Source organism: Lepisosteus oculatus, chromosome 10, assembly GCF_040954835.1.
Source record: "Lepisosteus oculatus isolate fLepOcu1 chromosome 10, fLepOcu1.hap2, whole genome shotgun sequence".
Taxonomy (NCBI): Eukaryota; Metazoa; Chordata; class Actinopteri; order Semionotiformes; family Lepisosteidae; genus Lepisosteus; species Lepisosteus oculatus.
The window spans coordinates 26,388,327-26,406,133 of record NC_090705.1 but is presented as its reverse complement, the minus strand read 5'-3'; positions in this window follow the sequence as shown (position 1 = coordinate 26,406,133).

The following is a 17,807-nucleotide window of genomic DNA, read 5'->3' as shown; positions in this document are numbered from 1 at the left end:
TTCCCCCCCTTGGCAGATCAGATCACAACCTTGTCTTGCTTACACCACTATACATGCCTATTGTCCAGCGCCAACCTGCAACAATGAGGACTGTGAGGAGATGGTCTCAGGAGACTATGGAGGATCTACATGTTGCTTTGGAGGCTACTGACTGGGATGTGCTGTGCGAACCACATGGGGACAACATAGACAGCATGGTGGACTGTGTCACTGACTACATTAACTTCTGCGTAGACAACACCATCCCCACCAAAGATGTACACTGCTTTTCCAATATCAAACCCTGGATCACCAGTGACCTGAAGGCTCTTCTGAATGACAAGAAGAGAGCCTTTAGGAGGGGGGATAAAGAAAAGCTCAAGCGTGTACAGAGGGAGCATGAGAGAGATCACTGGCTTCAAACAGGCTGGGAGTGCAACGGAGGGGAACCTGGAGATGGCCAACGAGTTGAACTAGTTTTTTGACAGGTTTGATTCAGGGCCCTCTGTGGCTCAACACCCATCCCCCCACAGCCACATGCTCCCTAACCCTTCACAGCTGCAACTGCCCAACACCTCCTTCTTCCCCCCACAATCATGGCCGCCTACAGCTACGACCCCCAACAGCTACTCAACCCCCATCCCCACAGCTGCCACTCTCCAACACCTCCACCATTAACACCTGCAGCACTGAAAGCGCTATGAGAAACATCCCCCAGTTGCACTGACCTCTCACCTCATGAAGACACTGGAGAGGCTAGTCTTATCCCACCTGAGACCCCTGGTTAGCTCATGACTGGACACCCTACAGATCGCCTACCAGCCCAGTGTTGGTATGGAGGATGCAATCATTTACATGCTGTAAAGGCCTACTCACTGGAGGAGATGCAAGTCGGTGCCTCCATGATCTCGTGGATCACTGACTACCTGACAGGCAGACCACAGTCTGTGAGACTTCAGAACTGTGTCTGAACAGGTAGTGAGTAACACAGAGGCTCCTCAGGGGACGATTCTTTCTCCGTTCCTCTTCAACTCAAAGTCATGCCACCTGCAGAAGTTCTCAGATGACTCTGCAATTGTGGGATGTATCAAGGTTGGGCAGGAGGAGGAGTACAGAGGACTGGTCAGCAGCTTTCTGGAGTGGTGTGGGGAGAACCACTTGCAATTGAATGTAACAGACAAAGGAACTGGTGGTAGATTTCAGGAGGAAAAAGGTCAGACCTTCTCCTGTCTACATCCATGGGAGTGGCGTGGAGATGGTGTACTCGTACAAGTACCTGGGAGTGCACGTCGACAATAGACTGGAATGGTCTAAGAACATCGAGGCCATCTACAAGAAGGGACAGAGACGACTTTACTTCTTGAGGAGGCTCAGGTCCTTCAATGTGTGTAGTAAGATGTTACATATGTTCTATCAGTCGGTGGTAGCGAGTGCCATTTTCTACGCTGTGGTATGCTGGGGCTCTGGGATTAGAGCAGTGGATTCTAAAAGGCTGAGCAAGCTCTGTCATTGGGTCTGGGCTGGACCCCCTGGAGGTAGTGGCTGAGAGGAGAATTCCGTAGAAATTCCTTAGCCTCTTTGATGTTGTTGTTGGAAAGGATAATCTGTTTTTTGAGGGAGAAAATAGTAGATTATAGGCTAATTATTGATTGTGTTCTGATAGTTAAGCAGCCTGAAGGCAAAGTAACTAAAAGAACGATAAATTAAATTATTGACCTAGAATAATGGCCTGCTAAGAACCACAAATTACTTATAAATTAGTTTTACCATAGATTAAAAGTGTGTATATTGATTTAATAGGATTTTTTTTCTTTTATGGAATGACTGTGGAGTGTATCCTGAGGTTATTTGCAGAAGGTGTTCCATCTAAAATATGTTTAGATGGATTCTTTTATGTTCATGTGCAGTTTTACATTCCTTAAACTAAAGTGTGACCCGAAACTAAAAAATAATCCAGACAATGTGATATTTAAGCAATGATTACATTTTAAAATAATAACCTTTATTTTACATACTTTTTATGGTTTATCATTTCAAGGCATTTCATAATCAAACAATTAGATAGAAATCAAACAAAGATAGAAACATATATATATATATAACAAATTAACTATAATTAAAATGCTATAAAGTGTATGGCAATAAAAGTGAGTTTTAAGGATTTGAAAGTGCTGTCAACTATGGGTTGTGAGGTCAATCTTATATGGGTCTGAGGAGTGCAAAGGTGTGGGTATATAATGTTCACTGTTGTAATAAGTCATTCTAACCCCAAAATTCCAGGAGAATTTATCATTAGCACAACTAAGGTTAAAACATTTAGATGTTGTGATCCCCAATAAGTATTAAACCATTTTCTTCTACATAAGATGACAAATTATTTCTGTAAACTTCAAGATTCTTCTGACTTTGCCATCATTATTTACATTATTTAATAAAGACAAGTGAGACTTTGGTCGTTCCATCATTTTGTTAAAGGTTTATCTTGGTTTCTTCTGACCATAGAGCTTTCTGGCTCATCTTTGTAGTTCAAAGCAATTTTTGATCTGCCTTTTCTGCTCTGGGTGCTCATGGGAGGTTTACATCTTGTGGAGTACTCTTTGTAATTATGTTATCTCAGTTGTCTAGGAGTTGTGATACCTTCAAACTTGTGCTACAGAGGTTGTTGGTGATTTCAGTGACAGTAGTTTTAGGATTTTGCTGGACAGCTCTGTTAATTTCTCTGTCATCAGCTGCAGATATTTTTCTTGGCAGACCAGGGCCTGGCTGAGTGGAAATTATACCTGTGGTTTTTTCAGTATATTCCACATTGTTCATTTTGGCATGTCCAATTTCTGTGATATGTTTCTGATTGTGTTTTTCACTCAGCTTCAAAATTGCCCCCTTTTCTTTAACTGAAAGTTCTTTGACTTTCAGTTAAACTTTCAAATGCAGACTCAAAACACTGAAGTCAAAAGTGACACAGGCTGATGGAATGTTCATAGCTCTTTTGTGCGCCTAATTATCCTACAACAAACACTGATCATCAAGAGACACCAGTCAGGAAATTCATCCAATACTTTTACTCCTTTAAAATATTTTCAATACAAACAATATTTAATTGACCCAAGAGGGTAAACCTGAATCTATGAAAAAATATGAAGTAGAGGCAAATATTTTTAATGTGTTTTCATTTTCACGAAGAAAATGATAACAACAACAACAATAATAATAATAATAATTACTATTATTATTGTGAAAAGTTCAGTATAGATCCACAATAGCTTAAGATGATGTAATAACCCCTCTAAATTCTAATTCTAAATTACCCTTTCACACATTTAGCTACACAGATATACATATAGGCTCTAGAAAGGCTAAGAGTAATGGCAAACACTTTTGACATGACAACTGATAATGAAAAAATACAGTGTGAGGCTAATCCCAAACTTCCCAGTCATTTTGAGAAACTATTGGTGTGGCTAGCTTTTACTCAACCCCATATTCTGCAGGATTCAAACATATTCACCTTATGTTTACAGTATTCATTGCAATCCTACAGTATTTTGTGTTCTGTCAGGCATTCCCAATTCTAGTCTTGGGGAGCCACAAAGCTTTTCATTGCAGCTGAGTTCTTTACTTACATGAATACTTAAATAAATGAATAAATTGCTTGGTTGGAACCTTTTCAAGTTATTTTCTGTTATACTCACGGATTGGATATTTTACATTAGTTACAATGCAGTAGTTAAAAGCAACTCCTACATGTTAAGGAACTAAAAAGTTTAAACTAACCAAACTAACTAGTTTAAACTAAAGGGTTCAAAGGGCAAAGTGGTGGCTTTTTGGCTAAGAATCTGCACCTGTGCCTGGAAGGTTGCTGGTTCAAATCCCATGGCTGGCAGCAGAATCCTACTCCGTTGGGCCTCTGAGCAAGGCCCTTAACCCCAACTGCTCCAGGGGTGCTGTACAATGGCTGACCCTGTGCTCTAACCCCAAGCTTCTCTCTCCCCATCTGTGTGTCTCATAGAGAGCAAATTGGGATACTGTATGTGAAAACATGAATTCCTAATGCAAGAAATTGTATATGGCTAATAAAGTGATCTTATCTTAAATATGTATTTAAGTCCCAGGGTGTGTGGATCTAGCCAGTGTGTGGATCTCTACAACTCCAATGAGGAAAAATTGTGTTAAGTAACATAACTACTTCTGGTTTATTCTGGTTTATTTAAAAGAAAAGAGACAAAGTTTTGGGAATGGAGCCTTCTTCAGTTGTGTGTGAAGAAGGCTCCACAGCCGAATCATTGTCTCTCTTTTATTTTCCTTTCAGCATGTAATAAACCTTTAACTTATCTTTAGCAGCTTATGCTTGCTGATGCAGCTACAGTACCTACTTGAACTACTTCTTACTGGGATGTTCATGAATTTTTCTCATTTCTCATGCTAAAGGATACAGTATGTCCCAGAATCCAAGTGTGGGCTCAGACCCTCAGGGGGCATGGTTGACATGATTTTTAAAGACACTCAATTACAAGAAAAATGTTGGGAGTAACAACAACCTCTACTTAGCATTTTTTGACTTGCCAAAGTCATTTGACTGTGTTAATTGTGAAGCACTCTGAGGATCTTCCTGATGTATGGATGTCTGCCAAAATTCATTAGTGTCCTTCACCTGCTTCAAGAAAAAATGTATGCGGCAATCTCACTAGTAAATACTTTACAATGGCCTTTGAAGTCTGGGCAGGGGACAAACATGGTTGTATTATCACCCAAGTTCTTTGTCAACATTTCTGAGAACTGTGCTCCACAGAAAGCTCCTGGTGAGACTGCAGTTGGTAATGATTAAATAAGCAACATCATGACTGAAATTTGAAAACCCAGATTTTAGTCAACTTAGGAAGTGGGTATTCCTAGGACAATGGCAATAACACTGAAACCAAACTGAAAATCTACACTTCAGCCATCATTACAAATTTACTGTATGTGTTTGTAACATGGACAGTAAACAGGAGACACTTAAAATGACTGAGCAATACAACCAATGCTGTTTGCAGAAGATTTTATGTTTACCAAATGGGTGGACAAATGCACCAATATCTCCCAGGGAAACATCACAAGCACTGAAGCTACTGTATAATCATCTACCATCTTCTCCTTTGAATTGATCTTGTCATCCAGATGTCAGACTCCAGACTCACAAAATAGGTTGTCCGAGCTTAGCCAAGGGAATTTCATCAGATTAGGCCAGAAGAAGCTTTTCAAAGAAATGGTAAATGCAAGCTTGAAGAAACAGAACATCAATACCATCTCCTGGGAGACTATGGCACTTGATTGCACCACATGGACAAAGAATATCTGGGAGGTAGCCCAGCACTTTGAGACTCAAATACTCAAATACAGCCCTTCAAAGTGCACGGTACAAACCCGTACTGCATGCAACTACCTACGTCATACCACAGTACGTCATTGGCTGGCAAAAATGACCGACAGGGGCACTCGTGGTACGTTGGTCGGTAGTGGAAAGATTAAATCATTTAATCTCTTTACTGTGCACGTTCTAATCCACTTAGTATTGAATATTTATATGGAATTTTACAACTAAAGGGACATTTTAGTAGCTGAGCATAAAAAGAAGAGGAACATAATGTATCTGAAGGTCATAAACGAAAATATCAGTTGCAGTTTGAAATTATTCGTTGTTATTGATAAATTACTTAGCTTCGAACATGTTGTGATATTAAGAAATATAAAAAATGTTAATATACAGTAGTGTCCATAATATTTGCTATTTAAGTTTTCAAAGAAATGTTTATTTGTTAAAAGAAAACTCATGGCAATAGCTGGAGTTGAACACTCAACATTAGCCTTATAAGTCAGTCACTTAAGCCATCACGCCACAGACAAACTCATGCACTAAATAGTGAAACAGAAGTACACATATCAATGGAAAGTCATATACTACTGTTTGTGCAACAGTACTGTCACGACCACCAGGCAGTCAAGACCAAAGCGTAAGCGAGCTAATCAGCCCCAGCAGCGGGTGATTATTAACAAACGCCGTCGCACGAGTTAAACCACCTGCGCACAATCACTGTGCGGTGTGCACTGCTATTTAAACCATCTTCACCTGCTTCCCACTGCTCGGTATTGAGTATACTCCTTGAGAGCTCTACCTGGCGTTTTTCCCCGTACCTCGTTTATTCTGGATTTTGGATTCCCCTTCTGCCTTTTCTCTCGAATCGGCAATCGCTCAGGTGGTTGAACTGGACACCCGCATTCGGCTGCGGAGAGCAGAGAGTCATGATGGAAGCAGTCCTGGCCGTCCTGAAGGAACTACCCCCACGGTGCCCACTCGGCATCATGCACCCCTTTCCTTGGAGGAAAAGGAAAGGCGCCGTCGGGAGGGACTGTATCTCTATTGCTCTGCACCTGATCACCTTCTCTCTGCTTGTCCCTTGAGACCCCCTTATCCCTCTCGAACCCTTCTGCAGCCTACTGTTAGAGTCAGTAGTACTGTTTTTTCTCAAACCTCGTCAGGCCCTTTATTCCCAGCTGAAATTTCTTGTGCTGACGCACAACTTCCCCTTTTGTTTTTTGTTGACTCAGGGGCAGCGGGGAACTTTATAGACGTCACTTTTGCTAAGAAGTGGGATATTCCCCTGGCTCCGGTCTCACCCCCGATCTGTATTCAAGCTCTGGATGGATCCCCGATTGCACCTGGACGGATTACATGGCAGACTGTCCCTCTCTCTCTAACAGTTGGTGCTACTCATGTTGAGGAAATTTCACTCCTTCTCCTGGACTCGCCTGCATATCCGGTAATCCTAGGTCTTCCCTGGCTCAAGAAGCACGATCCCCACATCTCCTGGGACAAGAACGAGCTCATTGCCTGGAGCCACTCCTGTCATGTCAACTGTTGTCGTCAGCCGGTTAAGGTTGCTGCTGCAATAACCTCTATGGAGGAGCACTCTACCATCCCGCCCCAATACAGGCATCTGAAACAAGCCTTTGATAAGCGGAAGGCTCTTTCGCTTCCACCTCACCGTACCTGTGACTGTGCTATAGAGTTGCTTCCGGGAACCCATCCACCCAAAGGACGGATCTACCCTCTCACTCAGGCAGAGAACCAGGCTTTACAAGATTATATTAAGGAGGCTCTGGAGTCAGTATTCATTCGTCCCTCCTCTTCTCCAGCCTGTGCGGGGTTTTTCTTTATTGGGAAGAAGGACGGCTCCTTGCGGCCGTGTATTGATTACAGAGGACTGAACTCCATTAAGGTTAAACATCGTTACCCCCTGCCTTTAATTCCAGCCGCTTTGGAGTCCGTACGGGGAGCCTCCATCTTCTCGAAATTAGATCTACGGGGGGCTTACAACCTAATCAGGATACGTGAAGGGGACGAGTGGAAGACGGCCTTTATGACCACCCATGGACATTATGAATATCAGGTGATGCCTTTTGGTCTTGTTAATGCCCCGGCTGTCTTCCAGTCATTCATGAATGACATCTTTAGGGACATTATTGGGAATTTTGTTTTGGTTTACCTGGATGATATCCTCATCTTTTCTGCCAATGGAAAATGGAACCCGGAGGCTAACCAGGCATTTTTACGCTTAAAACAACTCTTCAGTTCGGCACCTCTTCTACGACACCCGGATCCCTCTCTGCCATTCATGGTGGAGGTGGACGCCTTAGCCTATGGGGTCGGGGCAGTCCTCTCCCAGCGCCACGGGGATAAGCAGATTCCACATCCCTGTGCCTTCTTTTCGAGGAAACTCTCCCCTGCCGAGGTTAATTATGATGTCGGTAATCGTGAACTCTTAGCTATCAAGCTGGCCCTGGAGGAATGGAGACACTGGTTGGAGGGGGCTCATCACCCCTTTGTCATTATCACGGACCATAAGAACCTGGCCTATATTCAGTCGGCCAAACGCCTCAATTCCCGTCAGGCCCGTTGGTCTCTTTTCTTTTCTCGATTTAATTTTGTGATCACCTATACGCCTGGCTCGAAGAATGGGAGGGCTGATGCTCTCTCTCGGCTCCATGATCCCCCGGATCTGGACTACACACCGGAACCAATCATTTCACCTAACAGAATCCTCGGGCCGATCCACTGCTCTATTGAAGATCAGATCAGACGTGCCTTCAAGGGAGCTATAGTTCCTTTGTGCTGCCCCCCGGATAAGCTTTTTGTACCGGACAACTTGCGTTCTGCTGTCCTGCAATGGGGGCATGACTCTCGGTTTGCAGGCCATCCCGGTTGCAGACGCACTCTGGACCTACTCACCAGAGATTTCTGGTGGCCTTCCATGCGATCAGATGTTGCAGAGTACGTCCGAGCTTGCCCGGTCTGTGCCAGGATCAAGACTCCGCGTGCCAAGAAGACCGGTCTCCTTCACCCTCTTCCGATCCCACACCGCCCTTGGTCCCACATAGCTGTGGACTTCATTACGGACCTTCCTAGCAGTCAAGGTCATACGGTAATCTTGGTGATATCTGATCATTTTTCCAAGGCAGCCCATTTCGTCCCCCTCCCAGCATTGCCCACAGCCCAGGAAATGGCATCACTGTTTGTGCAACACGTCGTTCGGATACATGGGTTGCCCAACGATGTGGTCTCAGACAGGGGACCTCAATTTGTCTCGGCCTTTTGGAAGGCGTTCTGCCAAGCTTTAGGGACCCATGTATCTCTGACTTCGGGTTATCATCCTGAGGCCAATGGTCAGGTGGAACGGACCAACCAAAGCCTCCTTACCTTTTTGAGAGCCTTCACCTCCAACTCGCAGGATGACTGGTCATCGCTACTTCCCTGGGCAGAATATGCCCATAATACTCTTACCTCCTCCTCCACAGGTCTCTCTCCCTTCCTCTGTTCACTAGGTTATCAACCAACTCTCATTCCTGCCACCCCTCCGGACACGGCTGTGCCGTCGGTGCGTCAATATATTTCCAAGCTGCGCAGGACCTGGAGAATGGCGAGGACAACTCTCACCAAGTCAACCCAGCGCCAGGCCAAATTCGCAAACCGACACCGCAGACCAGCCCCCCGTTTTCGCAGAGGCCAGTTTGTTTGGCTATCAACAAGAAACCTACCTCTACACCTGCCTTCCAAGAAGCTCGGGCCTAGTTATATTGGCCCCTTCAGGATACTCTCCCGGATCACCCCAGTTACCTTCCGTCTTGCACTTCCCCCCACCCTTAAAATCTACCCGTCTTTCAACGTCTCCCTCCTTAAACCCTTCTACCGCTCACCTCTTGCGGCTCCCCAACGTCGCCCGCCACACCCCGATTATTAACAAACGCCGTCGCACGAGTTAAACCACCTGCGCACACTCACTGTGCGGTGTGCACTGCTATTTAAACCATCTTCACCTGCTTCCCACTGCTCGGTATTGAGTATACTCCTTGAGAGCTCTACCTGGCGTTTTTCCCCGTACCTCGTTTATTCTGGATTTTGGATTCCCCTTCTGCCTTTTCGACTTTGCACCTCGCCTCTCGCCTCGGACTGTCTGCTACCGGAGAACTTCCTGGATTACGACTTGCCTTTCGCCTTTTGACTACGACCTTGCCTCTCGTTTTGGTTTCTTCGCCTGCCTCATATATCACCCGTGCCTGCGTCTGCACAGGATCCGTGTATCTTCCCACCAGGGATTCTTAACAAGTACATTAATATAATTATATCGTTCTTAATTTCTTTAGATATGCGATTCCATATTATATTTCCTATTATTCAAATTCTAAAAGTATGCTTTTGTCAACTCTGATAACGAGCGTATTCGCAGAAAAGGTTAAAACGATCAATGTTCAAAAAGTATATAAATGTACAGTAATACGGTCAGAAGGAGCACATAAAAATGTTTCCGAAATAACCACATGTACAACTTTGATGCTTAAAATGTTTATGAAATAATGAAATACTGCTATGTATTTTTTCTTTAAACTACCAATACCAGCAATATACAGTTAACATAATATATTTATGTTCCTAAATTAATATGTTTTATGAGCATGTGAAAGGCATGGTGAATCAGAGATTCTCAAGACTTACTTTGTATGATTGGAAACGAATGCGTGATCCGATCAATGAAATGTTGTGATTATTACTTTTTGTAACAAATAAAGTATTTTCGTTTACAAAGACAGTTACAAAGAATGTGGACCAGGGTAATACTTTGAGTTTACAGCTTGTCCAAGGTCATTCATTATTAATACTATTAGTAATATCTAATATCTTAACTTAATATAAAGACTTTGATGCATAACATATTTCTGCATAATTAAAATATTTATGATAAAGGTGGTAGGTTGTGTACTTTTGTCCAAATGAGCAATCTTGCTTTCATAAAATATACCAACTTTTTAATGTATAATGATTAACATGCTGTAATACACAGTTTAAATTTAAAAGTATACAACTTAAATTCTTAATTGAATGAAGATTGTCCCTCAGCAACGATTGGGATTAGAAACTGGGTGTTTTCTGCTGACAGCTCAAATGCTGTACATAAGAGGTTAAGCTTTATTAGCTCCACCTAACGGTTTTACAAGGTGACTCTGGATACTATTAACATAATCTAACTTGCATACGGTAAAAAAGGATTATCTTTTGCCAATAATCAGGGAACAGTTTATCAACATGATGGGCAAATGTTTTTATTTTTAAAAAACAAAATCAAAAATAAGATACAATGATGTGTTCCTGCACCTCAAACATTACATGTAATTTTTTTAAAAGCTGTAAAAAAATGGTTTAGATAGTTAAAAACCACTTTTTATGTGCGACAAATGGGTGATTTTTCTTTCTCATGATCAGTTAAGAATCTTTGTGTACGCTGTAAGATTTATGCTTTTGAAACATTTAACTTACTTTAATAAAAGTTCTACTGATTTAATACCTCTTGATAGTAATATAAGTCGTGTAACTAAGCAGCTAAAATATCACAAGGGGACATTTTGGAAACATTTGAAATAAAAAAAAATACATATTATTGTCCTTATAGTGGTAATAGGCAATGGACTGTCATGTACTTTAGTCCGCTGCACCCTGGAGGTTCAAAGCCCGATCAGAGAATTACTTTGTTTCTTGCATATGCGAATATATAAAAATAGTCCACTATTATAGCTTGTTGTTGGCTATGGTGTGAGTGTGTGTATCTGGATGAAATATTAAAAGTGATGGTTTCATGATTTAGGATTTCTTCACGCAATTCTTCAAGTATTTTAGAAGTTTAATTAGGAAGTAAAAACCTTACAGTGTACACGGATTTCTAAACTGATCAGGAGAAAAAAAAATCACCCGTGTTTCGTGCATAAAAAGTGGTTATTAACTATCGAAACCTGTTTTTATTTTGCATAGCAATCTACCTCAATGCCGAATTACAGTAACTACAGAGACACAATTGAACTAGTGTTGATAATAAGAGATAGTCCCTGTTACCCCCACTTTGATTTAAATCGCAAACTCATGTTTAATTAAATGTATTTTTTTATTTACAATCAGACAAATGCGACATAAATTATCATCTTTGTCTTCTAAGTATCTTAATGAACTTTCAGCATAGCTTTCTGCCCCGTTTAGATTTATTTTTCTTTGGATTTTGGGATCAAACATGGAAAGATTAGATTGTAATCGTTTTTATTTTTTAAATACATATTAGAAAAGTCTAATCTATACTAAAAAGCTGTATTTATTTAATACCACTCGATACTTATATTAATGGAGTTTAGTTGATACTGTTTGAAGAAAGATGTGAAGACGGGGGTTTGAATTTAATCCTTTCTGTAGGGGGTTTAGACTTCTAAGTCACAAGCTGGGGTTTATGGCAGGAAAGGGGGTTAACTGATAAGGATTGCAGATGCAAGCTAGGAACCCCCCTGGGTGTAATGTTAAACTGACCATTTGCCCAGAACATCGTAAACTGGCCAAATACCATGAACCCCCCTCTTTACCATCAGACCGAGTGATGTCAGAAACGGAGAAGAAAACACTATATAACCCAAAAGTTTGTAACAGTACGTTGAACAATACTTCGGTTTTGTTGTTTCTTGCGGGAAACAAGACTTCGGCTTTATTGTTCCTTGCATGCAATAAACTCATCTGTTTTACTTCATCTCGGGATCAAGAACCTTATTTCTTCTGTTACAACAAATTTGGCGTAGTCGGCGGATGCTCCAGAAGGCGCAGAACTTCCCATCGGCAGGAGAGACGGTCAGCGCGCACATAACTAAGAGGTAAGGACTCCTCTTTTATTTAAAAGTCCCGACTCTCTCTGACCGATTGGAAAATCTCTGCTCCCTGCGAGAATCGCCCGAGATGACGGAGTAAACGTGAGTTTCTGAATTCCTCTGGCCCGGGGAAGGCACCGGTGTATGTAATGGGTTGTTTGCTGTAAGCCCAGAATTTGGTCTGGCAGGGGTTCCGCGGTATTGGGTACAGGCGTTCGAAGCTGGTGTATGCCTTAATTGCGCGTGGAGTTTTGAACGGGTTTTGGACCCTTACCGTGAAGTTCAGGACTGGTGTGGGTCTTAATTGCACCCGGAGTTCTGAAGGTCAGAACTGGTTTGGGTCTTAATTGCACCCGGAGTTCTGAGGCTCAGAATCGGTGTGGGCCTTAATTGCGCCCGGGGTTCTAGAGCTGAGTGGTGCATTAAATGCACGTAGTTCAGGACTGGTGTGGGTCTTAATTGCACCCGGAGTTCTGAAGGTCAGAACTGGTGTGGGTCTTAATTGCACCCGGAGTTCTGTGGCTCGGGATTGGTGTGGGCCTTAATTGCACCCGGGGTTCTGGAGCTGAGTGGTGCATTAAATGCACGTATAATCCAGGATTGGTGTGGGCTTTGATTACGCCTGGGGTCCTGAGATTAGCTACGCCTTGATCGTGCACAGATTGGAGTGGCGTGGTTTCTGGCGTGGCGTGGTTTTTTTTTGTTTTAAAGGAAGCAGGAGTGGAGGAGATATATGTATGTATGTTTTTGGTGTTTTCCTTGTTTGTGAAATACATATACACACGCGCGACACTGGCATGGGCGCACCTCATAGTGGGGAGCGGGGCATTAAGTGGCAGGATTTGGGGGACGTTGAGACCCGAGAATCGCCCTGATTGAGCTCAGTGCGTAAGTCCAACCCGGGGCAAAAGCAGCGATGCTGGCGTTCTGGGGATGGTGAATTACTGATCAAGAAAGGGGGTTTTCGAGGTCTTGTTTCTTACCTGTGAACAGTGCGGTGTAAGTCCTCTCTAAAGTCTCGGAGAGGCATTTAGATCTGGAGGTAACAGACGCCCTTAGCTGAATGAGTGCAGGAATGCACAGGTTTTTCCAAGTGAAAACATCCCCCTACTGAATGAGCTGTTACCTCACACGCGACAAAAGTAAATCTTAAAGAGACCGAACATGTGCGCTAACTGATGGTTTGAGAAAGTGGTGGAAGGGTCCGTTTAAATATCGGAAAAGTGTAAGTTGACGGAAAAGAAGGAGAAAAATATGGAAAAAGCTGAGTTTGTCAGAGGGAATTTGGGGCGAAGACGCCTGTAAAGAAAGCATAAATGAGTATTGATTGGCAAAAGCACAAGCATGTAGCTCCCACCCTGGTGCACGGCCGGCACCAGTAGTGGCAGATACATGAAAAAAAAAAAAAAAAGAAATTGGGATGTGACTTAAAAGTGTGTTTACGGGGAAAATAAAAACCCGGAAGAAAATATACTTTACTCGCTACGAAAGAGTATAGGAAAAAAAGCTAAAAGAGGCAGTACAGGAGAATGAGAAACTAAAGAAGGAATTAACTCCTGGTCACGCTGCACTGGTTAATGTGCTACAGCCGGCGACTAAGTTATATCCTGCTCTCCCACAGGGGAACAAACAGGCAGGAAACGAAAATAATTGGGATCAATTCCCTCAGTGGCCATATGGAGAAGGGGGGTCTGATTGGGATAACACTTGGTATGAGTGTGATAAAGACGGATCAGGGTCTCCCCTGTTAGAGGGAGGGCGCCCGCAGGTCTGTACTCTCACTCGAAGTGGGAAAGGACTTGATGTAGCAGGGGCTGGTGCCGTTGATGACAGCGCCACTCTAACACTGTCTCGCACCCCGTCGAGGGGGTCTGCAATCGCACCTACCTTCCCTGATTTCCCCCATACGATCAAATCCAAAACCGTAAGATATTGACCGGTGGGCTAAAGTACCGCACCCGAAATTAGAAATGCAGCGAACCTGGAGTGTGCTTCAGGAATTAAAAGGATTCATGTAGAAGTAAAACAAGAATACAGCACATTGTATTACGAAGAGAAAAATATATTCTCGATGTGTATGTGTGTTTTATGAATTTGTGTGCCGGCATGTATGTGTGTAACTGTGAGTTTTGGTATACTAAATGACGGTGTGAGTGTGTTTAGCCAGCAGGACTGGCTAGAGACGTAACTACAGAGACTTGACGAAAATCTTAAGGAGGTTGGAAAATATAAGAGCGTCTGAAACGTATAAGTACAGTACAGGTGGACGTAAAAGTAGTTAAACAGTTTTTGTATTATTATAAATTATTATAAATTGTAATTTATACAATTAGTTGCAATAGTGGAAACAATTTGGTTTTATTCGAATGTCTCGAAACCAGACATGCTGAAACGCTGTAGGTTTAGAATCGAGACTGGGGAGAATAACGTCTTGTGAGAAAATCTGTTTACCTAACGATTAGATCCTGTAAATCCCTTGTAGCCTCCCTAAGTCTGTCCCAGTCCAGTGGTTAAAAATGTACTGTTAATGGAGTGGTGGTTTCTCTGTTAGGGGATACTGGAGCACTACTGTCATGCTTGTTTCACTCCTCTGTTCAACAGTGTACTATAGAGCAATGTATAGGGGAAGATGGCAGGAGGCCACAGGAGTATTGGGACAGCAAGTTTTACTTGCCGAGTACCAGATTTTAATGGGTGGTTTTATTCCAGATCTATTGGGTTGGAATATTATGCATTACAAAGAATGACTATGCAGAACAGGGTATCACGTGGCTTCAACTGGCTGTGATCACTCAATATGTTGATGGTATTCTGAGTGCTTCCCCTGACAAGGAAACCCACAAGTCTGAGTTGCTTCAGCTTTAGAGTGTCTAATAGAAGCAGTTATGATAAGGCCCTTTTGTGTCTAGCATTGTGTAATTTTAACAGGGCCTGGGTGCAATGTTTTTTACAGGGTGAGCACAACTCTTAACAGATCTGCTTAAGGGGGGAGTGCAGTACAAGGACAAGATTGCCTTGGTTCCCGCAGCAAAAGCCACCTGTAATAATTTGAAACAAGTTCTCTTACAGGTGCTGAGACTGGGGTTTCCTCAGATGGATCAACCATTCCTTTGTATTATTGCAAGTTGCTGACAGAGGCCACCCAAGGAGCCCGCGAGCAGGTCCTGGAGGCGTGGGGACCACCACCTGAAGGAGGGCACAACCTCATCCCAGGAGAGTGGGTGTGGATCAGGAAATTTCCTTCACAGGTTCTCCAGCCCAGGTGGGATGGACCCCACCAGATCCTGTTGACAACCGAGTCTGCGGTTTGAGTGGAAGGAAAAGATCGCTGGATCCACGCGCCACACTGCCGACGAGCCTCATCCCCATTTACAGACTCAGAATGAAATAATTTCTGTTTATAACAATAATTGTTGCTGTAGGACTATGTTCCGAAGGAATTAATGATCATCTCTCCCACAAAGGAGAACATGGAATTAATTCCTTTTTAGGCCTCTCCTATCTGACAGCTAAGAAAACCAACCAAAGTGCCTGCTGGGTGTGTGCCGCATTACCCAAATATGTACAGGGAGGTCTTCCTATGGGAGCCATTCCTTGGCGTCTCGAGGAAGTCATAGGCATGATCATTTGGAGGGATATTTTAGGAGATTTTAATATGACAAACTATGGGGGGTTGCCATAACACGACTTTAACCTGCACAACATTACAATATCTACAGGAGCAAGGCTTAGAGCCCACGAGTTTCACAGGCTCTTACGCTCCTAAATATAACAGAAGCCATACACCACCATACCTGACTCTCAATAAGGAACGTGAGGGAAACATATGTTTTCAGCACACTAATTGGTCTGCACTTGGTTGGATGGAGTCGTTGCAACCTTACCATCGCTGCAAATATATCCACCTCTACCTTCCAAATTCCAGGATGGGATCGGCACACCCCACAATTCGGTATAAGCTTCTTATTTTCAGAGGCATGGGGAGCGCCAAACGGAACATCTTTCATTTGTGGAAAACGAGCCTACCCATGGTTGCCAGCCCAGTGGTCTGGCTCATGTTATTTAGGATATGTGGTTCCTCATATCCGTGTTCAAATCCACAGCCCCTTCGGACCTAACCACAGACCACAAAGAAAATTGGCTGATTGGGAATATTATTTAGGTATAATATTTCCACAAGCCGGCATGAACTTTCTGAGTCGAGAGTTAATTCAAATGGCCTCGACTTTAGAAGAATTAGCAAATTCTACCTCATCTAGTCTGAAGGCTGTTAATGAAACAAGACTTCGGCTTTATTGTTCCTTGCATGCAATAAACTCATCTGTTTTACTTCATCTCGGGAACAAGAACCTTATTTCTTCTGTTACAACATGTTTAAACTTTTAATTATTTTAAATTGTATTAGAGCATTGTACACATGCTTAAAAGAGAAGAGAGAAAACGCAAGCCTTCTTCAGGTGCTTATGTCCATATCTTCACAAGGGAATCAGTGCGAATTGTAATACTAATTAAGTGACTGCGGGCACTTTCCACCCTCTCTGACAGCAGGAACTCCTATTCTTAGCTCAGCAGCTCATTACAATATGGGGTGTTCAAACCATTTTTTTTTACACAGTGACACAGGGTTGCGTTGTGAATCTGCCTTTCAGTGTTTACAAACAAAGTGGAATACAGTGATACTATCTGCTATATAGATACATATTTTTTATATTAAGACCCTTAAATTAATATCATTATTAATAATAATAATTATAAGAATCATAATGATAATGATAATAATGATAATCGGCTAATGAAAGCTCTGTTGTCCTTCACATGAATGCCCAGGATTTTACACTATATTCCCCATTGTAGCGGCAATGCTTGTTAATAAGACAGAATTAAGTGTTGCGGTGCTTTCCCAAATGAGGCCCCATTTCTCTCTTCATCTTTGTGGTGCAGCCACAGAGAAACTATTCATGCAGGCTGATTTAAGGTTTCCTTTTGATAAGGGACAGCTCCCAAAGGGGGATGCACTTAGCTAAGCCTGGCTATCATGATCAATGGTCATCCATTGGCGCCTATCTGTCAGGAGTAAGTGACTCATATCTCACCTTGATCAACCAATCAGGGACTGGTAGGGCCGAGTAACCCACGTGGGACTCTGATGCCCATGGAACTTTCAGCCAATGAACGAGCTGAAGTTCCTCCAGGTAAAAACAGGCAACACAGAGGGCCTGAGAGAATTCTGTGGACTTTTCTAAAGGGAATTCAAAGGAGAATTCCAGGGCAGGACAGCCCAGGAGCAGAAGGCTCCCAAGGGCAGGACATTCTCGCAGCATGCCTCCTGACCATCCTGAGACTCAGCCCGGACAACCACGGAACGGCCAGTGTGTCCGAGTGCCAGAACTTTCCTTTGTTCTAAGAGTCGAGAGCGGAGGTTGCCAGAGAGTAACCAGAGGATCCACCTGAGGTTAGCACCAGCAGCAGGCCTCGTGAACAGGTCGGAACTGTGGACAGCTGAATCACTATTCAGAACTAGCTCTTCATCAGGAACGAAACGGTCCACTTCCTGACTTGCTGGGACCGACAGTCACCTTTTCTCCTGTGTGGAAATTTGCTAGTTAAAGCCAACACTAACTAGCCGG